The following is a 25,203-nucleotide window of genomic DNA, read 5'->3' on the forward strand; positions in this document are numbered from 1 at the left end:
TCTATGCAACCTCTCCTCACAATACAATCCTCCCCTCTGGATTCACCCACCAGAGGAAATAGCTGCTCTATCTACCCTATCCCAGGTAGATAGTGCCATACGTCACTATGTCTAGCTTCAGTTCAGTCCAGCCACCCAAACCCAGAACCTCAAACTCTCTGCTTTTTAGTATTAATTCTCATTTTACCACTGCACAGAATACTGATCAGCCCAATATTCAGAATGCCAGTTTCAGCACACTAATATGGATAGATACGAATTTCCCCAAAAACCCTCCTCAAACCTCCTCCTCACACACACTATCAGCACTGCTGCTGCAGAATGACATCAAGCGGGAGGCAAACAGTCCCACAGGGAGGGAGCAAATGAAAGTGAGGCAGAGAAACTCTCACCCTGGGGGCACTTTCGTATGCTAACAGCCAGTTTCAGAAAGGCATTACTGGTTGTTCTGTCAGCCAGAGAATGTATGGTAGCCTAGAGGTTTTGGTACTGGACTAACAACCTGGCATTTTGTGGAAGCGAGTTCAATAAATCTGGTAATTCGACCACGAGAGCCTGCCTTTTTTTGGTTAAAAATCCAACTGGTTCATGAATGTCTTGAGGGAACCTCCTGCCCCTTCCCAGTCTGATTCCAGTCCCACACTACATGCTTGGTTGTGGAAGCCCTCAGGGAATTCAGGGATGGACAATAAATACTGCCTTGTCAGAGCGAAAGCAAGATATTGCGGATGGTGGAAATCAAACAAACAGAAAATGCTGGAAATTCTCAGGAAATCAGGCAGCATCTGTAGAGAGAGAAACCGAGTTAACAGTTCAGGTCAATGACATTGTGATGGAAGACCTGAAAAGTTAACGGTTTCTCTTCCTGCAGATGCTGCTTGACCTGAATATTTTGAGCATTTTCTGTTTTTAGTGCCTTGCCAGTGTTGTTCACATTTCAAGTAAAAATAAGAAATAATGCAATCTGTCTCCAGCTGTCAGAAAAGATCTTAAGTTTACAAACTAACCTTGAAAGAGTCTCACCAGGAAAGGGAGAGGGGCATGAAGAAAAAAGATGCTATTTTCTATTCAAAATATTCTCCCGCTGAAGTAAAAAGCAAATTCAGCATTTTAGCAGCATTTTCCTGGGATTGGGTGTCTCTGATCAGCTCCCAACATGCGATTCGTGAGACACAAACCCACTCACCCCAAATAAGATTAATGGCAGGGCAGGCCAGGGAAGGTGGGGAAGAGGGGTGGTGGTTAGGATGAGGGAAGAGGAAAAAAATGGGTTTAAAATCACAGTACTCCACACACACATACACACACACACAAGCAAGCGATCTAAAGAACTCCAGACTCCCCCCCCCCGCCATCATACATGTTGAGGGGTCAGAAACAATTCCATTGATTTCCCTCTCCTTCAACACTCAGATTTTCATTATTCTGCTTTTGTATTTCAAATTCCAGATGGGCGCATACAATGCTTTGAGAAGGGCATAAATTTGAGATCAGGTATAAATGGATAGAAGTTTCTGTTGGGCCCTGCCTGGCAGTAACATTCGATTTATTGCCACTTCCCTCGCTCTCCAGCCCACGTCACACAGTGGTACCACACTGATTTGCATACAGAGGCAGTCAGCTGCAGCGAAGCAGCCTAGTGCATCAGTGCTGAATGGTTCCTTCAGTGCATCAGTCTCAAACAACAAGATACCAAGCTTGATAAGGAGACGTAGCAAGCTTAAATATACACATACACTCTCTAAAGGAGGGGTGAGTGGCTGTTTTTATTAAAGCAGAGCCTAGCAGTAGTGTGGGACACTGGAAAATGTTTGGATAGGCAAGAGGAGAAAAGAGAGAAACTGCAAGAGGAAATGAACCTGCCCTCAATGTCAAATTTAGTTTGATAATGCTCCTGTGAAGCATTTTGGGTTGCTTTATATTTGAAAATGCTATATAAATGCAAGTTGTTATTGTATTATGAATGGCTAAGATGATCCTGTGTTTAACCCAGCCTGTCCCTCTGGAGAAGGGGTCTCAAATGGTAAAGGCAAGTCATTGCAACTGATTTATACACGAGGCAATTGGAGAGCAATTATAAGGGTTTTTCATCCAGGTCAGAAGAAACCAGCATTTAATAACCATCTCTCTCTTCCTTTTAAAAAGTTTAATTTTCCAAAACAAACCACAAGTTTCCTGGGACATCTACTGTAAAATGACCGTTTTCTGTACGGTGCTCGAAATGCACATTTGAATAGACCACCAAGAACCCTGTCAAAACCTAGGAGACGCCAATGAGTTCAGTGCTGGCGACTCAGTTTATGATTAAATATTAGGCCTTGAAACCAACTTGAAAGTGGAACCAGAAGAAAGGATGGATGCTTTTAACAGGCAGCCAGAGCAGCCTATTGGTCTCATATCACAGGCTCGGCTGACCAGTGGCCTCAGCCCAATCTGGATGTGGACAGCTCACACACTTAATTAAACTTAGAAGCATGGTCAATTCAGAGAAAAATGGCTGCTTAAGATAGCAGACTGTTTCGATCAAGGTGACCTCGGAAGAAACCCAGTGGAGACTTTACAGAGTCAGTCAGATTTTAAAAGCTGCAATGGTGAAATGCACGAAACACTTTTTTTAAAATGAAATAGTTTGATTGTAAAATTGGTGCAGTAAAATTTAAATAATCAAGCTCACGCAAACAGCTCCAGATGGTTCTGTTGCCTTGTGCAACGAGAGCATTGAAAATAATATCTGAATATTTAAGTACCCGTTTCATCTTCAGTGCTTCCTCCCGTCCTCATGGAAAATGGGTCACAGCTATTTTTGACTTTACATAAGCTCTGTTATTCTGGCAGTCAGCGTGTTCCAGCGTGCTGCACTGGGTTAGGCTGCTGGTAATCCTTTTACACTCCAAGAGTGAGGAGCAGGGGGAGTAGTCTGTCTAGACTGGTCCAATTGTGTAACTGTAGCAGGGAGCACATGGTAATTGAACATAATCCACATTTATCTGCCAACTTCTCAGCTCCATCACTTAACTTAAATAACTGTTCACATTAGCTCTGCGCAAAGTCCCAGACCCACTACTCAAAGGATGAGAATTTGAGCCCAACCTCTGGAAAGGGAATTTCATTGAGTTAAAGGAGCAATATGAAACATACAAGATCCTGAGAGGTCTTGACAGGGCGAATGTGGAAAGCATGTTTCCCCTAGTGGGAAAATCTGGAACTAGGGGTCACTGCTTAAAAATAAGGGGTCACCCATTTAAGACAGAGATGAGGAGAAATTTTTTCTCTGAGGATCATGAGTTTTCGGAATTCTCTTCCTCAAAAGGCGGTGGAAGCAGAGTCTTTGAATATTAAGGCAGAGGTAGATAGATTCTTGATAAGCAAGGGGGTGGAAGGTTATCAGGGGTAGATGGAAATGTGGAGTAATCAGTTCAGCCATGAACTTACTGAATGGTGGAGCAGGCTCGAAAGGCCGAGTGGCCTACACCTGCTCCTAATTCATATGTTCATATGATCTTTTATTCGCCCCCCCCCCCCCCACATACCCCACAAACACTTCCCTTTCAAGTAAAAACTTGAAATCTGCACAAATCACATTACCTTTCCAACTCCTTCCTCTGCGGCAAGTTATCTCCCTGTACCAAGTTTTTCTCTCCCATCCAACCAAAATAACATTCCCATTTTAAGAGTTGGATCAACTGAGCTGCTCTACCCATCAATGTCCCTCAAACTGTTCCAACAGGTATGAGTGTGTGACTCGATGGAGGTAAACCTTCAACCCATCGCTCACTACACAATCTCCCACCACACCAGCTAGGGCAGAGACAAGGGACCAGGTCCCTTCTATTCCCACAAGTTAGGTTGTGAAATTCTTTCGCGATGGCTGGGAAACCTTAGCTAGAAAGCAGAATAGATAGATCCTTGGCTCAGTCCGTATGGAATTAGCCAATCACAACCAGGATGTTGGTACAGGAGCAATGGATATCATGAAAGAGAAGTGGGCTCTGCCAGAGTCAAGCCTGCTGACAACCACCTCTAACACTTGGGGTAAATAATATTTTACTTGTGAAAGTAGCAGAAAGTGACTGATGTTTCACTGAATCTTAGCCCAGAGCAAAAGCAACACCTTTGGGGTGGGAAGAAACAATTGCTGAGGGAAAAAAAAAGAGGAAGTGAGGAAAAAGAGATTGGCATGTTTTCTTCCAGAAAAAAAAGTGCAAGTTTCAATTACTAATGCAAGAGTTCGACACAAGTGAATCATGGAAGTCAGTGTGGCAATGAGGAAGAAACTATGACCCGAGATCAAATTAAGTTCCAAAGATACAGTGCCACACAATAGACTTACGTGCAAAGTTGTAGCTCATGGAATAAACGGGACAACAACAACATGGATACAGAACTGGCTCAGTGACGGGAAACAAAGAGTAGTGGTTAATGGATGTTTTTCGGGCTGGAGGAAGGTAATGACCTAGACCTTGGTATACAGGGCATAATTTCAAAGTTTGTGGATGATACAAAAAGTGGAAGCATTGTGAACTGTGAGGACGATAGTGTAGAACTCCAAAAGGACAGACAAGTTGGTGGAATGGGCAGACAGGAGGCAGATGAAGTCCAATGCAGAAAAATGTGAAGTGATTCATTTTGGTAGGAAGAACGTGGAGACACAATATAAAGGGTACAATTATAAAGGGGGCGCAGGAGCACTGGTACCTAGGTGTATATAAGAACATAAGTACACAAGAACTGGGAGCAGGAGTAGGCAATTCAGCCCCTCGAGCCTGCTCCGCCATTCAATAAGATCATGGCTGATCTCATCTCGGCCTCAACTCCACTTTCCTGCCCATTCTCCATAACCCTTCAACCCATTACTAATTAAAAATCTGTATCTCTTCGTTAAATTTACTCAATGTTCCGGGATCCACCGCACTCTGGGGTAGTGAATTCCACAGACTCACGACCCTTTGAGAGAAGTAATTTCTCCTCATCTCTGTTTTAAATCTGCTACCCCTTATCCTAAAACTAAGACCTCTCGTTCTAGATTGCCCCATAAGGGGAAACATCCTCTCTACGTCTACTTTGTCAATCCCCTTAATCAATCATCTTATATACCTCAATTAGATCTCCTCTCATTCTTCTAAACTCTAGAGAGTAAAGGCCTGAACTGGATAAGTCATTGAAGGTGGAGGGCAGGTTGAGAGCATGGTTAATAAAGCACACAGTATCCTGGGCTTTATTAATAGGGGCATAGAGTACAAGAGCAAGGAGGTTATGTTGAACTTGTATAACTAGTTTGGCCTCAACTGGAGTATTGTGTCCAGTTCTCAGCGGTGCACTTTAGGAAAGATGTGACGGCATTGGAGAGAGTGCAGAAAAGATTCACGAGAATGAAGTTCATCATCCCTGGAACCAGTTATGAAGACAGATTAGAGAAGTTAGGACTGTTTACCTTGGAGAAAAGGCGGCGGAGAGATGATTTGATAGAGGTTTTCAAAATCATGAGCGGTATGGACAAAGTAGATAGGGAGAAACTGTTCCCACTTGTGAAAGGATCAAGAACGAGAGGGCACAGATTTAAAGTAATTGTTAAGAGAAGCAAAAGCGACATGAGGAAAACTTTTTCACGCAGTGAGTGGTTAAGGTCTGGAATGCACTGCCCGAGAGTGTGGTGGAGGCAGGTTCAATTGAAGCATTCAAAAAGGGAATTAGTCTGTTATATGAAAAAGAAGAATGTGCAGGGTTACAGGGAGAAGGCAGGGAAAGGCACTAAGTGAATTGCTCATTCGCCACCTGGTGCAGACACGATGGGCCGAATGGCCTCCTACTGTGCTGCAACAATTCTGATTCTGTGTAGTCACCACTATACAGAATCACTACAGTGCTGGAGGCGGCCATTCGGCCCATCGTGTCTGAAACAGCAACTCCTTCAGTTCCATTCCCCCACCTTCTCCCCTTAACCCTGCACGTTCTTCCTTTTCATATAACTGTCTAATTCCCTTTTGAATGCTTCAATTGAACCTGCTTCCACCATGTATTCAGGTACAGCATACAAAGCTACTGCCCTGAATTACTACCCAGATCTGTTGAACAAAAATGCACAATCATTCCGTAATATGATGGCACAACTACCAGAACCCACCAAGCATTGCAATCCAATGATGAAATAAACTGAGTAACCCTAAGCAGCATTGCCCCTAGCTGTTCCACTGTTAAACCCTCCTGATCACGAAGGTCCCACGTTCCACCCTCTGATCTGTGCAGAGCCTCGGCAGGAGTGCTACAATTCCCGAGTGCTCATGGGCTGTAGAAACACCCTGCTCCCAGTCACTATCTAAGAGACCCTGCTGGACAATGCACATACAGGGACATAACCTCTCCCCATATGATTGAATAGCAATCTGACAGTCTATCTGAGCTCATGCATGAACAATGATCAATTCCATTGAAGTATCTGCGTGACACAAGGCAGCAACACAATCTTGGGTCCAGTTGTTGAGGAAATGGAATGCTGGCAAAACTCATTTGGTCACAAATCAGACTAAATTCCCAAAATTAAACAATAATCCATTAACATCTTGTAACACACTGCAACCACTCATTGCCTGACTACCCTGCTGCCCTCTCTGCCAGTGGAGAACATTTTCACCAATTTCCAAATTGAGATCTGAGTGTAAAACAAACCACCACACATCCCCATTAAAAGTGTAGCACGGTAGCCTTTTGGCCTGGTGACAGGTCCTAATTGAACTGGTGCTTGCAAGAGGGGTTGGTAGAGTTAAATACACAAGAAAACACAAGTGGATTCCACACCACAGGATCATTGGGAATATTACAGATCACTGCAATGCACTGATTTGTTGGTCAATTATTAAAAACCCCAACAAGCTATATTCAAACATAAAGTAAAATCATTGTAATTAATACCTTCTTTACTAGTGAATACCAGGCAGCGAGGCCTGGACAACGTATGTCAGCCAAGAGCGACGTCTCAATTCATTTAGTCTTCGCTGCCTCCGGAGAATACTTGGCATCAGGTGGCAGGACCGTATCTCCAACACAGAAGTCCTCGAGGCAGCCAACATCCCCAGCTTATACACACTACTGAGTCAGCGGCGCTTGAGATGGCTTGGCCATGTGAGCCGCATGGAAGATGGCAGCATCCCCAAAGACACATTGTACAGCGAGCTCGCCACTGGTATCAGACCCACCGGCCATCCAGGTCTCCGCTTTAAAGACGTCTGCAAACGCGACATGAAGTCCTGTGACATTGATCACACAAGTCGTGGGAGTCAGTTGTCAGCGTTCGCCAGAGCTGGCGGGCAGCCATAAAGGCGGGGCCAAAGTGTGGCGAGTCGAAGAGACTTAGCAGTTGGCAGGAAAAAAAGACAGAGGCGCAAGCGGAGAGCCAACTGTGAAACAGCCCCGACAAACACATTTTTCTGCAGCACCTGTGGAAGAGCCTGTCACTCTAGAATTGGCCTTTATAGCCACTCCAAGAGCTGCTCCACACACTACTGACCACCTCCAGGCGCTTACCCATTGTCTCTCGAGATAAGGAGGCCAAAGAAGAGATTAGAATGGTGCAATCCATCCAACACAGACACCAGGGAAGAATGACTCAGCCCAGTATTTTGAACCCTGCCCAGTACAATAGAAGCTGGTGGTTTGAAGATTCACAGCCCATTACTGGTCTTGGCATACATGAATAGATGGTTCAGCAAAATCTAGATTACCGGTTAACCAGTTGTCTTGGTTCAGTTATCTACACAGCGGAAAGGTCTAAGCTTTTGAGACCCACAGGTCTTTATCAAATACATTCACTGTTAGATCAGCCATGATCTTGTTGAATGGCAGAGCAGGCTCAAGGGGCCGAGTGGCCTACTCTTGCTCCTAATTCATATGTATGTTCGTATTCAGGCTTTCGCATTTAGTCAGGAGTGATCACCATCATCCACTTGTGAACAAAAAGCTGGCAGTTTATGCTAGCTAATCTCAGCTACACTGATGCAATGAGCAGGGATCCAGTTATTCAAAATGGTGAAGGTGGGGAAGAAAGAGAAGAGCACAAGCAAAAGAGGGGGAAAAGGGAGCAAAATCCCTTCACAAAATCAGCCTCAAATGCCCCACATTGACACTCACCTGAATAGGCTGCAAAGCCCCAGAGAAAACAACCGTTGCAAGACAGAAAAAAGAACTCAAGGAGAGAAAACAGAGGAAAACGAAGGATAAATAAATGTTCCCTCAAAATAATAGATCATGAAATAATCTCTGAGGACAGAGATATCTATATTAAACATAGGTTATTTTTCTCCTTTCGTGCACACACTTAGCTTGGATTTGGTCAGATGTACAGACCAAACAAACTCATTGATTTAAAGGCCCAGTGCTCACTAGTAAACAATCTCTGTTTAACGGTGTTACTCAACTGCTTTTTGAAGGCAGATTACCCATTATTGAAAAGAGAGAAAGGAGAATAGAGAAACATGCAATGAATGTCACTGCCTAGAAAAAAAGAGTCAGTCATTTAAGGCACAGAAGGAGGCCATTTGGCCCATCGAGTCCATGCTGGCTCTCCACGGAGCTATGCAGTCAGTCCCACTCCCGGCTCAATCCCTGTAGCACTGCAAGTCCATTTCTCTCAGGTGGCCATCCAACTTCCTCTTGACATCATTGATCGTCTCCACTTCCACCCCCTTGTGGGCAGTGAGTTCCAGGTCATTACCACCTGCTGTGTTAAAAAGTGCTTCCTCATATTCCCCCTGCATCTTTTGCCCCAAGCTTTCAAAGTGTCCCCAGTTCTTGTACTATTTAATGGAAACAGTTTTTCCTTGTCTATCTTATCTAAGCCTGTCATAATCTTGTACACTTCCATTAAATCTCCCTTCAATCTCCTTTACTCTAAGGAGAATAAACCCAGCTTTTCCAACCTAACCTTGTAGCTAAAATCCTCCATCCCCGGAACCATTCTGGTAAATCTCCTCTGCCCCTTCCTGAAGTGTGGTGACCAGAACTGGATGCATAACTCCAGTTGGGACCCAACCAGAGCTTTATAAAGCTTCAGCATAACTTCCCTGCTTTTGTACTCAATGTCTCTATTTATAAAGCCAAGATCACATATGTTTCACCAATCACTCTTTCAATATGTCCTGCCACCTTCAAAGATCTATGCACATACACCCCAGGTCCCTCTGTTCCTGTACACTTTAGAACCATTAAGCATATATTGCCTATCCCTATTCCTTCTGCCAAAATGCATCACCTCACACTGTCAGTATTAAATTCCACCTGACACCTGTCTGCCCATTCTGCTAGCCCATGTCCTGTTGCAGGTGGTTCATATCATCCTCACTGTTTACCCAACCTCCACGTTTGGCATCATTAGCAAATTTTGAGATTCTACTCTATTCCAAGATCCAAGTCATTTATATATATCAAAAAAAGCAGTGCTCCCAGCACTGACCCTTGGGGAATACCGCTGTCTACCATCCTCCTGTCTCAAAAATAACCATTTACTACAACTCGCTGTTCACAGTCCTTAAGGCAATTTTTTTTATCCAATTGGACATTGACCCTCCTATTCCATGAGCCTCAATTTTGTTACCCAGCCTTTTATGTGGTACCTTATCAAATGCTTTCTTAAAATTCATATAAACAACATCCACTGCATTCCCTTCATCGACCTTCTGTTATTTCATCAAAAAAAATCAATTAGATTCGTCAAGCATGATCTGTCTTTTACAAATCCATGCAGGCTATCCTTAATTAACTCAAATCTCTCCAGGTGTCTGTTGATATTTTCCCTAATTGTTTCTAAAACCTTACCCACCACTGATGTTAAACCAACTGGCCTGTAGTTGCTAGGACTGTCCTTACACACTTTCATGAATAATAGTGTCACATGTGCCACTCTCCAATCCTCTGGCACCTCCCCCGTATCCAGGAAAGATTGAAAGATTATGGCAAGTCCTTCAGCTATCTCCATCCCCACTTCCTTTAGCAACCTGGGAAATATTATGCACACAATATTATGAACCACCTGCAACAGGTTAGCACTGCAGCCTCACAGCTCTAGCGACCCAGGTTCAGTTCTGGGTACTGCCTGTGCGGAGTTTGCAAGTTCTCCCTGTGACCGTGTGGGTTTCCGCCGGGTGCTCCGGTTTCCTCCCATAACCAAAGACTTGCAGGTTGATAGGTAAATTGGCCATTGTAAATTGCCCCTAGTGTAGGTAGGTGGTAGGAGAATGGTGGGGAATATGGGGTTAATGTAGGATTAGTATAAATGGGTGGCTGTTGGTCAGCACAGACTCGGTGGGCCGAAGGGCCTGTTTCAGTGCTGTATCTCTAAATAAAAATAAAAAATAAAATAAATAAACAAACCAAGAAAAAATAGGAAGTATTACTGTTTACAGCTACTTTCATATCGTACTCATGCTGCTGGGGTGTTAATCCAGGTAAGGCAAATATACCAGGTCTGTTAAGACAAGGAAAACCCAAAAGCACCACTGCAATATGTCCTGGTCAATATTTATCTCTCAACCAGCACCTAAAACAAATTATCTGGTAATTTATTAAATTACTGTTTTTGGGAGCTTACTGTGCACAAATTGACTGCCAAGCTTCCTGCATTATAAGAATGACTTCACTTCAAAAGTACTTTGTTGGCTAGAAAGCATTTGGGGAAGCCCGGATGTCATGAAAAGGTGTTAAATAAATGCAGGTCTTTTTTGTTTATTTAAAGACAGTTTAAATTGAACCTCCACTGCTTTAATTAGACCTCAAAAGGTCGGCACTACAGAAATCGACACCACTAATAAAACAGCCTTGTAAAAGGTCCAATCAAGTTAAAAGCATAAAATTAAGCTAATTGAGGATCTCAGTATCATGTTTAATGATACAGGGTCACCCTGCGGTGCCCATTGGACATAGACAGCCTTGAGCACCAGCTGCACTGTCCCTCGTCAGGGACACCTGGGAATGGACAAGACTGTGGAAGAGAGGCAGACCACCAGAGTGACTCCTCCCACCATCACCCCACCCCAACAAGATCCCAAACATTCTGGATCTGAATGGTGGTTTTAGTCAAGCCCAGATCCCATGAGACGCTCCTCCAGATTTGAACCACTTTTTTTGTGGCAACCAGCTCTATAATCATTTCAGCAATCGATTCCCTGCTCAAGACTGGCATCTAAATTACACCTCGCCTCCAAATACATCCCCTGTCCGAAGTCCAGCCTCTTCCATCCAAACCAATATTACTGCAAAGCCAAAACACAAAGAATTAGCTGCAGCCATGGGGAGGCAGTGGCATAGTGGTATTGTCACTGGGCTAGTAATCCAGAGACCCAGGGTATTACTCTGGGGACATGGGTTTGAATCCCATAGCAGAAGGTGGAATTTGAATTCAATTAATAAAAAAAAATCTGGAATTAAAATGTTAGTCTAATGATGGCCGTGAAACCATTGTCGATTGTTGTAAAAACCCATCTTTTTTTTTTAGTTAGTTTAGAGATACAGCACTGAAACAGGCCCTTCGGCACACCGAGTCTGTGCCGACCATCACACTAATCATTAATCACCCATTTATACTAATCCTACACTAATCCCATATTCCTACCGCATCCCCACCTGTCCCTATATTCCCCTACCACCTACCTATACTAGGGGCAATTTATAATGGCCAATTTACCTACCAACCTGCAAGTCTTTTGGCTTGTGGGAGGAAACCGGAGCACCCGGAGAAAACCCACGCAGACACAGGGAGAACTTACAAACTCCACACCTGGTTCACTAATATCCTTTAGTGAAGGAAATCTGCAGTCCTTGTGTCAAAGTTGGGAGAGGTGTCCCACAGACTAGTCAAGCAAAAGCCTGACATAGTCATACTCACGGAATCATACCTTGTGGGAGGAAACCAGAGCACCCGGCGGAAACCCACGCAGACACAGGGAGAACTTGCAAACTCCGCACAGGCAGTACCCAGAATTGAACCCGGGTCCCTGGAGCTGTGAGGCTGCAGTGCTAACCACTGCGCCACTGTGCCCTGGGAGTTTTCAACATCGACTCCGAACCCCATGAAGTCTCATGGCATCAGACCAAACATGGGCAAGGAAACCTCCTGCTGATTACCACCTACCGCCCTCCATCAGCTGATGAGTCAGTACTTCTCCATGTTGAACACCACTTGGAGGAAGCACTGAGGGTGGCAGGGCGCAGAATGTACCCTGGATGGGGGACTTCAATGTCCATCACCAAGAGTGGCTCGGCAGCACCACTACTGACTGAGTTGGCAGAGGCCTAAAGGACATAGCTAGACTGGGTCTGCAGCAGGTGGTGAGGGAACCAACAAGAGGGAAAAACATACTTGACCTTGTCCTCACCAATCTGCCTGCCGCAGACGCATCTGTCCATGACGGTATTGGTAGGTTTGACCAACGCATGCTCCTTGTGGACATGAAGTCCCACCTTCACATTGAGGATACTGTCCACTGTGTTGTGTGGCACTCTTTGGCCTCCTTATCTCGAGAGACAATGGGTAAGCACCTGGAGGTGGTCAGTGGTGTGTGGAGCAGCGCCTGGAGTGGCTATAAAGGCCAATACTACAGTGACAGGCTCTTCCACAGGTGCTGCAGAAAAATGTGTTTGTCGGGGCTGTTACACAGTTGGCTCTCTCCTTGCGCCTCTGTCTTTTTTCCTGCCAACTGCTAAGTCTCTTCGACTCGCCACACTTTAGCCCCGCCTTTATGGCTGCCCGCCAGCTCTGGCGAACGCTGGCAACTGACTCCCACGACTTGTGATCAATGTCACAGGACTTCATGTCGCGTTTGCAGACGTCTTTAAAGCGGAGACATGGACGGCCGGTGGGTCTAATACCAGTGGCGAGCTCGCTGTACAATGTGTCTTTGGGGATCCTGCCATCTTCCATGCGGCTCACATGGCCAAGCCATCTCAAGCACCGCTGACTCAGTAGTGTGTATAAACTGGGGATGTTGGCCGCCTCGAGGACTTCTGTGTTGGAGATACGGTCCTGCCATCTGATGCCAAGGATTCTCCAAGGCAGCGAAGATGGAATGAATTGAGACGTCGCTCTTGGCTGACATACGTTGTCCAGGCCTCGCTGCCATAGAGCAAGGTACTGAGGACACAGGCCTGATACACTCGGACTTTTGTGTTCCGTGTCAGTGCGCCATTTTCCCACACTCTCTTGGCCAGTCTGGACATAGCAGTGGAAGCCTTTCCCATGCGCTTGTTTAATTCTGCATCGAGAGACAGGTTACTGGTGATAGTTGAGCCTAGGTAGGTGAACTCTTGAACCACTTCCAGAGCGTGGTCTCCAATATTGATGGATGGAGCATTTCTGACGTCCTGCCCCATGATGTTCTTTTTCTTGAGGCTGATGGTTAGGCCAAATTCATTGCAGGCAGCCGCAAACCTGTCGATGAGACTCTGCAGGCACTCTTCAGTGTGAGATGTTAAAGCAGCATCGTCAGCAAGGAGGAGTTCCCTGATGAGGACTTTCCGTACTTTGGACTTCGCTCTTAGACGGGCAAGGTTGAACAACCTGCCCCCCTGATCATGTGTGGAGGAAAATTCCTTCTTCAGAGGACTTGAACGCATGTGAAAGCAGCAGGGAGAAGAAAATGCCAAAAAGTGTGGGTGCGAGAACACAGCCCTGGTTCACGCCACTCAGGATAGGAAAGGGGTCTGATGAGGAGCCACCATGTTGAATTGTGCCTTTCATATTGTCATGGAATGAGGTGATGATACTTAGTAGTTTCGGTGGACATCCGATCTTTTCTAGTAGTCTGAAGAGACCACTTCTGCTGACGAGGTCAAAGGCTTTGGTGAGATCAATGAAAGCAATGTAGAGGGGCATCTGTTGTTAGCGGCATTCTCCTGTATCTGACGAAAGGAGAACAGCATGTCAACAGTCGATCTCTCTGCACGAAAGCCACAATGTGCCTCAGGGTAGACGCGCTCGGCCAGCTTCTGGAGCCTGTTTAGAGCGACTCGAGCGAAGACTTTCCCCACTATGCTGAGCAGGGAGATTCCACGGTAGTTGTTGCAGTCACCGCGGTCACCTTTGTTTTTATAGAGGGTAATGATATTGGCATCGTGCATGTCCTGAGGGACTGCTCCCTCGTCCCAGCACAGGCATAGCAGTTCATGTAGTGCTGAGAGTATAGCAGGCTTGGCACTCTTGATTATTTCAGGGGTAATGCTGTCCTTCCCAGGGGCTTTTCCGCTGGCTAGAGAATCAATGGCATCACTGAGTTCCGATTTTGTTGGCTGCATGTCCAGCTCATCCATGACTGGTAGAGGCTGGGCTGCATTGAGGGCAGACTCAATGACAACATTCTCCCTGGAGTACAGTTCTAGGTAGTGCTCAACCCAGCGGTCCATTTGTTTGCGTTGGTCAGTGATTATGTCCCGATCTAGATTTGAGGGGGGCGATCTTCCTGATGGTTGGCCCAAAAGCTCTCTTAATGCCATCATACATTCCTCTGATGTTTCTGGTGTCTGAGGCCAGCTTAATATGACTACATAGGTAGTCGTTTGCGCAGCGCCTGGCTGTTCTTTGTGCAGTGCTTCTGGCTGCTTTAAGTGCTACGGATGTTAACTCACTGGGGGCTTTCTTGTAGTTCAATAGTGCAATGCGCTTAGCGGCAATGACAGGTTCCAGCTCTTCATTATAAGATTGAAACCACTCTGCATTTCTTTTCGCACCTTTGCCGTAGGTGGTCAAAGCTGACTCATAGATGGCGTCTCTGATGTGGGCCCACTTGGTCTCAGCATCCCCTGTGGGAGTGTTTTGAAGGGCTGTTACAAGTGAATTTAGAAATTTTTGTAACAGCTGTGGGTGAGAAATTCTGCTCGTGTTGATGCGCGGGTGGCCCTTCTGCTTGGAATGATGCAACTTCTTTGGTCTGAGTCTAACCTTGCTGCACACCAGGGAGTGGTCGGTGTCGCAGTCCGCACTGTGGAAGCTGCATGTGATTTGAACACTGTTTAAGGCGGCTCGCCTTGTGACAGTGAGGTCTAGCTGGTGCCAACGACGCGATCTTGGCACTAACACCATGCTAAATGGGATAGATTTCAAACAGATCTAGCAATGCAAAACTGGGCATCCATGAGGCGCTGTGGGCCATCAGCAGCAGCAGAATTGTACTCAACCACAACCCCACTCTACCATTACCATCAAGCCAGGAGACTAACTCTGGTTCAATGAAGAGTGCAGGAGGGCATGCCAAGAGCAGCACCAGGCATACCTCAAACTGAGGTGTCAACCTGGTGAAGCTACAGATGACTATCTGCATGCCAAACTGCGTAAGTAGCATGCGATAGACAGAGCTAAGCGATCCCATAATCAACGGATCAGATCTAAGCTCTCCAGTCCTGCCACATCCAGTCGTGAATGGTGGTGGACAATTAAACAACCAACTGGAGGAGGTGGCTCCACAAATATCCCCATCCTCAATGATGGGGGAGCGCAGAACATCAGTGCGAAAGATAAGGCAGAAGCATTTGCAACAATCTTCAGCCAGAAGTGCCGAGTTGATGATCCATCTCGGCCTCCTCCTGAAGTCCCCAGCATCACAGATGCCAGAGCCAATTCGATTCACTACATGTGATATCTAGAAACGGCTGAAGGCACTGGATACTGCAAAGGCTATGGACTCTGACAATATTCCGGCAATAGTACTGAAGACCTGTGCTCCAGAACTTGCCGCGCCCCTAGCCAAGCTGTTCCAGTACAGCTACAACACAGGCATCTACCCGGCAATGTGGAAAACTGCCCAGGTGTGTCCTGCACACAAAAGCAGGGCAGGTCCAACCCGGCCAATTACCATCCCATCAGCCTTCTCTCAATCATTAGTAAAGTGATGGAAGGCGTCATCAACAGTGCCATCAAGCAGCACTTGCTTAGCAATAACCTGCTCAGTGATGCTCAGTTTGGGTTCCTCCAGGGCCACTCAGCTCCTGACCTCATTACAGCCTTGGTTCAAACATACAAGAGCTGAACTCAAGAGATGAGGTGAGTGTGATTGCCCTTGACATCAAGACAGCATTTGACAGAGTATGGCATCAAGGAGCCCTAGCAAAACTGGAGTCAATGGGAATCAGGGGGAAAACTCTGCTGGTTGGAGTCATACCTAATACAAAGGAAGATGGTTGTGGTTGTTGGAGGTCAATCATCAAGACATAACTGCCGGAGTTCCTCAGGGTAGTGTCCTCGGCCCAACCATCTTAAGCTGCTTCATCAATGACCTTCCTTCAATCATTCGGTCAGAAGTGGGGATGTTCGCTGATGATTGTACAATGTTCAGCACCATTCGCAACTCCTCAGATACTGAAGCAGTCCGTGTAGAAATGCAGCAAGACCTGGACAATATCCAGGCTTGGGCTGATAAATGGCAAGTCACATTCGTGCCACACAAGTGCTGGGCAATGACAATCTCCAACAAGAGAGAATCTAATCATCTCCTCTTGACATTTAATGGCATTACCATCACTGAAATCCCCACTATCAACATCCTAGGAGCTACCATTGACCAGAAACTGAACTGGAGTAGCCATACAAACACCGTGGCTACAAGAGCAGGTCAGAGGCTAGGAATCCTCTGTAACTCATCTCCTGACTCCCCAAAGCCTGTCCACCGTCTACAAGGCACAAGTCAGGAGTGTGATGGAATACTCTCCACTTGCCTGAATGGGTGCAGCTCCAACAACACTCAAGAAGCTCGACACCATCCAGGACAAAAGCAGCCCGCTTGATTGGCATCCCATCCACAAACATGCACTCCCTCCACCACCAACGCAGTGTCAGCAGTGTGCACCATCTACAAGATGCACTGCAGCAACGCACCAAGTCTCCTTAGACAGCACCTTCCAAACCCGTAACCTCTACCAACTAGAAGGACAAGGGCAGCAAATGCATGGGAACACCATCACCTGCAAGTTCCCCTCCAAGTCACACGCCATCCTGACTTGGAACTATATCGCCGTTCCTTCACTGTCACCGGGTCAAAATCCTGGAACTCCCTTCCTAACAGCACTGTAGGTGTACCCATCTCACATGGACTGCATCGGTTCAAGAAGGCAGTTCACCACCACCTTCACAAGGGCAATAAATGCTGGTCTAGCCAGCGACGCCCACATCCCATGAATGAATTTTAAAAAAGCAGTTTTAAGCAGTCTTGGGAAACAAACAAATTTCACTCTGGCCACACACAGGGTTTGAGAGACACAATGCAATCAGAAGCAACACTTTCAAACTCGGAGTTGTGACTAATTTTCATATCAAAAGTTTGAAAGTGTATAGATCCTATTAGTATTTATTTTTGGGGTTGTCTGCAAGTTTATTGAAATCTTCAAGTCAGCAGGATGTTTTAAGCAGCCACTCCCTTTCTACATCCCATTTAGTCTATGCAGGGGCTAAGAGACTGTCCTTTAGATGGCATCATATCCATAGTCTGCCCGCATTCCCCCCACCCTCCAGGTGCCACAACACTAGTCAGGGAAGATCGAGAAAAGCAGAGACAACAGCATAACAGCCACTAAATATCTTCCTCGAACTGCATTGTAACTGCTCGAACGCCCTTCTGTAACAACATTTGAACGTTCATTATTAAAGATTAAATAAGCACAACAGTTCTAAGTCAGGGAAATGCTGGCATTTGAGACACAGGGATTATTCAGCAGTCTATCACATGCTCAGTTGGCAGCTCATGTGTTTTATATAATTAGGGTACAAGGCATGATTTTTAGTAGTAGTTTATTTATAGGGCGAACAAATCCACAGACACAGGGTCCTGTCTTGTACTGCAACAAGATAATCAGAACTAAAACTGAACAAGCAGTGTTTTCACCGCCAGTTTGTAATCATTCATATAAGCATAAATACATCAAATTGGGTGCTAACATGCGGTGCCACAGAACAGTGGGATGCATGTTTAACGCCTTCATCTTCAGACAGAGGAGGGAGAAGGTTGGATGAAGGAGGGGGCAGAGAGAAGGAAAATAGAGGCCATGTATTGTCTCCTAGCAGCCAACACCCTCCAGGAGGAACATATAGATGATACATTTACCGTAGAGTACCATGGAGTGTGTTACTACATTAAAGACACTACTTAAATGTAAGTTGTTGTTGTAGTGGCCAATTAGGATCAATAGTACCAGCCTGCCACAAGTAGTCAGTTGTAAGCATTAATGATGCCCAGACTGGAGCGACCAGACAGAGAAAACAAAGGAGGGGAGATTGCAGATAGAGGATCCTCGCAGGTTCATGGTGGTTAAGAGTCTCCTCCACTAGAGAAGAGAGATTAGGCAGGGTGGTAACTGTTGTAGGGGTGGGGTTTGGGTCTGGTGGAGGGGAAGAGAAATGGAAAAGCAGGAACCAAAACAGGGAAAGCATTCAATAGAATTCAATAGGGCGGCACAGTGGCGCAGTGGTTAGCACCGCAGCCTCACAGCTCCAGGGACCCGGGTTCGATTCCAGGTACTGCCTGTGTGGAGTTTGCAAGTTCTCCCTGTGTCTGCGTGGGTTTTCTCCGGGTGCTCCGGTTTCCTCCCACAAGCCAAAAGACTTGCAGGTTGATAGGTAAATTGGCCATTATAAATTGTCACTAGTGTAGGTAGGTGGTAGGGAAATATAGGGACAGGTGGGGATGTTTGGTAGGAATATGGGATTAGTGTAGGATTAGTATAAATGGGTGGTTGATGTTCGGCACAGACTCGGTGGGCCGAAGGGCCTGTTTCAGTGCTGTATCTCTAATCTAATCTAGAACAGCAGCATCCTCATCTTGCAACTGCTCCACATGCTCATTCTCTAATCTAGCCCATGTAGCAGAAGTGGAGGACAAAGTATGTCAGACTTTACATAAATCCAATATTGCACATCCAGATTAGAACTTGCATTTATATAGCGCCTTTAACATAATACAATGTCCCAAGGGCACTTCACAGGAGCATCAGACAAAATCTGACATTGAACCACATAAGGAGATATTAGGACAGCTGACCAAAAGCTTGCTCAAAGGGTTAGGTTTTAGGGAGTGTCTTAAAGGAGAAGCAAGAGGTAGAAAGATAGAGAGAGATAGGGAGGGAGTTCCAGAGCTTAGGCCAATGCAGCTGAAGGAATGGCCACCAATAAGTTACTAAAATCAGGAATGCTCATGAGGTCAGAATTAGAAAAGCACAGAGATCTGGGAGGTTATAGGGCTGAAGGAGATTAGAGATAGGGAGCAGGCAAGGCCATGGAGAGATTTGATACCAAGGATGAGAATTTTAAATTTGAGGCATTGTTTGACCAGGAGCTAATGTAGGGAAGCAGAGAGATGGGTGAACGGGACTTGGTGCGAGTTAGGACACAGGCAGCAGTTTTTTTGAAAGACCTCAAAGTTTGCTGACATATGATAGGAGACATAAGCTAACTGGAAATATTGACACCCTTGGTGATTCTACAAGACACTAGACATATAAACAAAGTAGCCGTTTGATACCAATTTATAGAAAAGAGTCAGTTACACTATCGCAGGACTCAGTGCTGATAAGTTTGCAGGGAGCGATTTCCTGCAAAGTACCCCCTGCCGCATTATGTCCCCTACACAGTTAATTAAAGATGCTGATCCTATCATTAGTGCTGCTGTTCAAGAGTGGTGCGTGTAAAGTGAAGACATGGGAGACTCCTGGATTCTCCCTTCAAAAGAATATATGCAACTTAAAATGGAGAACTGCTCATTCAATTGTTAACCCAATCATTACCTCTATTCTGAACTTAAAGGATAAAAGCATCCTAGGAGTTCTGCCCATGGAGACACAAACAAACAGTCAGCAAAGGCAACAAATTATCCCAGAAATATATTATCGGAGCAACAGTGAAGACAACATTGGTATTAATCTTTCATCCTTTCACTGGCTCATGGTCTGCAGTAAGTACACTTCATAAAAACATACATTGGCTGTAAAGTGCTTTGGAATATCTGGAGGTTGTGAAAGGCATTATGGAAATGCTAGTCTTCCTTTACTGAACAAACCCAAGATAACCATCGGCTTCTCCTCGCTTTGGACTGGGTACCAGAACCATAGAATTCTATACACTGGCTGTTCGCTTCACAAGTCGAACTGGGGTTGAACTGCAGGCCTTGCTGTATCACTCAATGTGGAAAGGACGGTGGGGGATGGGAAATTCTAGCTCTTTCAAGTAATTAGTCAAAAAGCATTTTTTTTTTAAAAAACTATACTTGATTAATGATCATTAACCCTTTTTATCTCCATCTTACTATTGTGGAAGCTTTCCTTTTTTTAGATGAACTTTGTGCTCAGTAAACAGAGATATCAGCGAGCCCAGGATCAGAAGAATCGCCACTCTAGCAGTGTTTCCAGCACTCGGGTTTAAGTCCAGGAGTCTCTCAGGTTGAGGTCAGCCAAACTACAGCTCACCTTATTGCTTAAATTGAAGGATCTGATACAAAATCCCAAACCAAACAGATTGCTTATAAAGGGTCATTAACTAAGTAAAGCAGCAACTACAGCAAGGGTTATATTTATTAGTGAACTCCATGGGTTTGGTTCTAAGATTTTCTGCCCTGTAAACTGTAGTTTGGCTGACATACAGCATCCACAGAGCCAAGAGTTTATCAAGCACGTACACCTGTCACAAGAGAGAAGTCGCAATAAGACTTGACATTGACTCAAGCACAGCAATCAACAAAAGTTTTGCTAACTCTCCAGCATGCATTCCATGCCCAGTTATGTGTAGCAGACAACAGTAGCTAGGCACAGAAATCCCCTAGAAATCCTGGTGACAGAAATAGGCCTGCTCCAGATGGAGTTACTGACATGCTTGGGTGAACTTCCATCACACGATACTGGAACAAATAGTTATTTTTAATCAGTCCAGGAACAAAATGTTGATATACAGTCTTTCTTTTGGAAAAACACATGACTGGCAGCTGCTTGACCTCCACTATTTAAAAACAGATAAACAGGGGGGAAACTATGACCAGTCCTGCTACAAAGTCACCACAGAAACAAAACAGCACAAAAAGCCAGTTTGCGGGATTTGCACTTCAATCCCTAACTGAGCCCATATCAGGAGACTGAAAAACAAACGTTATTCCCCTCCAAAGCTTTCTAATTTCCTCCCCTATCCAAATTGCTTGCTTCTTACTGGGATAAAGTCCCAGAGACAGCAGCTGCCCTGAGATACATACCCGAGCAGCTTTTACTCTGGCATATTAATATGGCACCATTTCACAGAGCAGGGTAGTGGGTTCTCCCTGGCGTCCTGGCCAATGCTTATCCCTCAGACATGACTTTGAAAAAGCCCAGATTACCTGGTCATTATCACACAGTTGTTTGTGGGACCTTGCTGTGCACAAATTGTGTGCTATGTTTCCTACATTACAGCACTGCAAAAACTGTACTAATTGGCTGTGAAGCACCTTGGGACATCTCAAAGTAGTGAAAGGCCCTACAGAAATGCAACTTTTTTAAAATTCATGTACGAACTTAGTTGGGAGGGGGCATCAGAATTGTGCTCAATGCCCACACTCTCGAGTAGAAGTGAATGCAGTGACCAGGAGCAGGAATCCAAGCTGATTTTGCTCTCCCTAAGTCAGGCACAACATGGCCAAGGTTTATAGCAGAGATCACACCACATGGAACAGGGATGGAATCTGGGCCCTATCTACTCAACAACTCATTGGATGAGCTCACAGAGCCACACTCTACATCTCAAGGTTTATAAACACAACATGAAAAGGTTTCAATAACCACTGTGTCTTGGTAAACAAATTCTTGCAACTACAGCGACGGCACCATACGGCAAACCACCATCTGGCCCACCACACTGCGAGGCCTGATACTGGCCACCACATCTCACTGATCAAAGCTCACTGACAGTGCAGGGCATGCATTAGTGAGGCACCCACTGACAACCATCACCACCATTCAGAGAAACAAGAACATAACTGCATGGACTAATAGTGGTGATATTATATTAAAGGCACTGTATAAACACAAGTGATAGTAGTTGTTGGCTGGGTGCTGGGCATGGGCAGAGCCTCCAACTTCTTGATTTGTTTGCTCACAACAGGCAGATGCCAAACATCTCAACACGGGTTTTTTGGGGGGAAATAAATGATAAGTAGGCGAGTAGCCCAAATGTACTCTCACAGTCATGCCAGTTTCATATTTGGGCGAAAATGTCGAAACCAGGTGGTCAAACTTTACATGACATCGTCTCGAAAAAGGATTAAAAACAAAATGGAAAGTCCAATAGGAAACCTCAAATGCCAAATTAACCATCCTGAGGAGATTTGGGTGGGAGGGGAGGGGGGGCAGGTGGAGAAAGAGATGGGCAAATCCCCAGGAAAAGATGGTTTTCAATCCAGGATTTTGAAGGAAGTAGGTGAGGTCATTGCAGATGCCCTAACTATAATCTCCAAAGTTCTCGATTTGGGAATCGTTCCTTTAGATTTAAGAATTGTGCATGGTACTCCACTATTTAAGGTGAGGGAAGGAAACCAGGTAATTTTAGACCAGTTAACCTAACATCTGTTATTGGGAAATTGCTAGAGTCTATAATTAAGGACAGGGTAACCAAACACCTTAAAATTTTCAGCTGAACAAAGCACGCCTGCATGGATTTGTAAAGGATAGGTCATGCCTGACTAATCGGATTGAAGTTTTTGAAGAGGTGATTAAAGTAGTTGACAGTTGAATGTCTACAGATGTTATTTATGGTGACTTCCAGAAGGCATTTGGTAAAGTCCTTCATTAGACACGGTTAACTAAAGCTGAAGCCCATGAAATTGAAGGCATATTATTGACCTAGTTAGGAAACTGGCTGAGTGGCAGGAGACAGAGGATAGAGATACTGGGCATGCACTCCAATCGGCAGGATGTGACTAGCGGTGTCCTGCGAGGATCTGTGTTGGGACCTCAACTATTCACCATATTTATTAACAACTTAGATGATGGGATAGAAAGCCACAGATACGAATTTGCCAATGACACAAAGATAGGCAGTATTGTAAGCAGTGTAGATGGAAGCACAAGAGTACAAAGAGATGTTGATAGATTAAGTTAATGGGTAAAACTGTGGCAAATGGATTTCAATGGAGGCAAATGCGAGGTCATCCACTTTGGAACTAAAAAGGATAGAACAGGGTACTTTCTAAATGGTGAACAGCTACAAACCATGGAGGTCCAAAGAGACCTGGGGGTCCAGGTAAGCAGATCGTTAAAATATCATGAACAAGTACAGAAAATAAATCAAAAAAACTAATGGGATGCTGGCCTTTATATCTGGAGGACTAGAATACAAGGAAATAAAAGTTGTGCTTTAGCAATACAACGCCCTAGTTAGATCACACCTAGAGTGCTGTGAGCAGCTCTGGGCACCACACCTTAGAAAGGACATATTGGCCATGGGGGAAGAGTGCAGTGTTGATTTACTCGAATGATACCTGGCCTCCAAGGGTTAAGTTATGAGGAGATTACACAAACTAGGATTGCATTCTCTGGCATTTAGAAGGTTAAGGGGCGATTTGATCGAAGTTTAAGATACTGAGGGAAACAGATAGGGCATGCAGAGAGAAACTATTTCTGATAGTTGGAGTGTCTAGAATTAGGGGGCATAAGCTTAAAAAAATTTTGAGTCAGACCTTACAGAAGTGAAATTAGAAAACAGCTCTTCACACAAAGGACGGTCGAAGTTTGTAACTCTCTTTCGCAACTGGCAATTGATGCTAGATCATTTGTAAATTTTAAATCTGTGATTGATAGATTTTTGTTAACTAAAGGTATTAAGGAATATAGAGCAAAGACAGGTATATGGAGTTAGGTCACAGATGATCTTGAGACTAAATGGCCTAGGCCTGTTCCTGTTACCTGTCAGTAGATTATTCAAGTCTAAGGTGGCACTTTAAATACCCACATATCCTTCCCAAGTATATGATTTCATTCATAAATCCACAGCCAAGACTGCAGCTGGAACAACCCATATTCTCCACAGAATCTTGTGGCTTCCTGGCTCTATTACAGCAACAAGCTACAGGTACAGGCCTGACAGGTTGGGACTAGACTGAACACCGAAACGGCTTATCTCCCGAGACATTTAATTAACAATCCCATACTGCAATCAGTGCATTTTCCCATTCCTGGCTGAGGAGGAACTTCTCAGTCAGCGTTACATGAATCACAGGACTATTGCATCAGTGGCCCAATAAAGCAGCTTGCATTTATATAGCACTTAGTAAAACGTCCCCAGAAAAAACTTCACAGAAGTGTTATCAGACAAAATTCAGCACCAAGCCACACGAGGCGATACAAGGACAGGTGACCCAAAAAACATGGTCAAAGAGGGAGGTTGTAAGGAGTATCTTAAAGGCATAGAGAGGCCAAGAGGTTTAGGGAAGGAATTCCAGAGTTTAGATCTAGGCCACTGAAGGCACAGCCACCAATAATGGTGCAATAAAAATCGGGAAACAAAGAACAAAGAACAAAGAAAATTACAGCACAGGAACAGGCCCTTCGGCCCTCCATGCCTGCGCCGATCCAGATCCTCTATCTAAACATGTCGCCTATTTTCTAAGGGTCTGTATCTCTTTGCTTCCTGCCCATTCATGTATCTGTCTAGATACATCTTAAAAGACGCTATCGTGCCCGCGTCTACCACCTCCGCTGGCAACGCGTTCCAGGCACCCACCACCCTCTGCGTAAAGAACTTTCCACGCATATCCCCCCTAAACTTTTCCCCTCTCACTTTGAACTCGTGACCCCTAGTAATTGAATCCCCCCCCACTCTGGGAAAAAGCTTCTTGCTATCCACCCTGTCTATACATGATTTTGTACACCTCAATCAGGTCCCCCCTCAACCTCCGTCTTTCTAATGAAAATATCAAGAGGCCAGAATTGAAGGAGCAAGAGATCACAGAGAGTTGTAAGGTCTGGAGGTTACAGAGATAAAGCCAGGGTGGTGGGGGGGGGCGGTGGCGGAGATGCGGGGAGGGGGTCAAGGCCCTGGAGGGATCTAAAAACACTCAATACCTAGTCTCATGCACAAAGCAGCTCAGGAGAGACACCATAGGGTGGCCAGTACTGCTGGAACTACACCCGAGTAAGAGTCAGCACCTTGAGGACAGGAGGGGAGGACAATGTGAAAGAGAAGATGTCCCCGATGTAGTTGCAAAAGAGATAGAATTTTGGAGTCATCCA

At 45.2% G+C, this 25,203-nt stretch overlaps 1 protein-coding gene across 3 annotated transcripts in view; it reads right to left on the reverse strand.

Annotated features, from left to right (window-relative positions):
* Positions 1-25,203, reverse strand: part of nfe2l1b (nfe2 like bZIP transcription factor 1b) — a 53,301-nt gene that overhangs the window by 18,676 nt on the left and 9,422 nt on the right. The gene's annotated exons all lie outside the window — the stretch shown is intronic.

Source organism: Heterodontus francisci, chromosome 33 (assembly GCF_036365525.1).
Source record: "Heterodontus francisci isolate sHetFra1 chromosome 33, sHetFra1.hap1, whole genome shotgun sequence".
NCBI lineage: Eukaryota > Metazoa > Chordata > Chondrichthyes > Heterodontiformes > Heterodontidae > Heterodontus > Heterodontus francisci.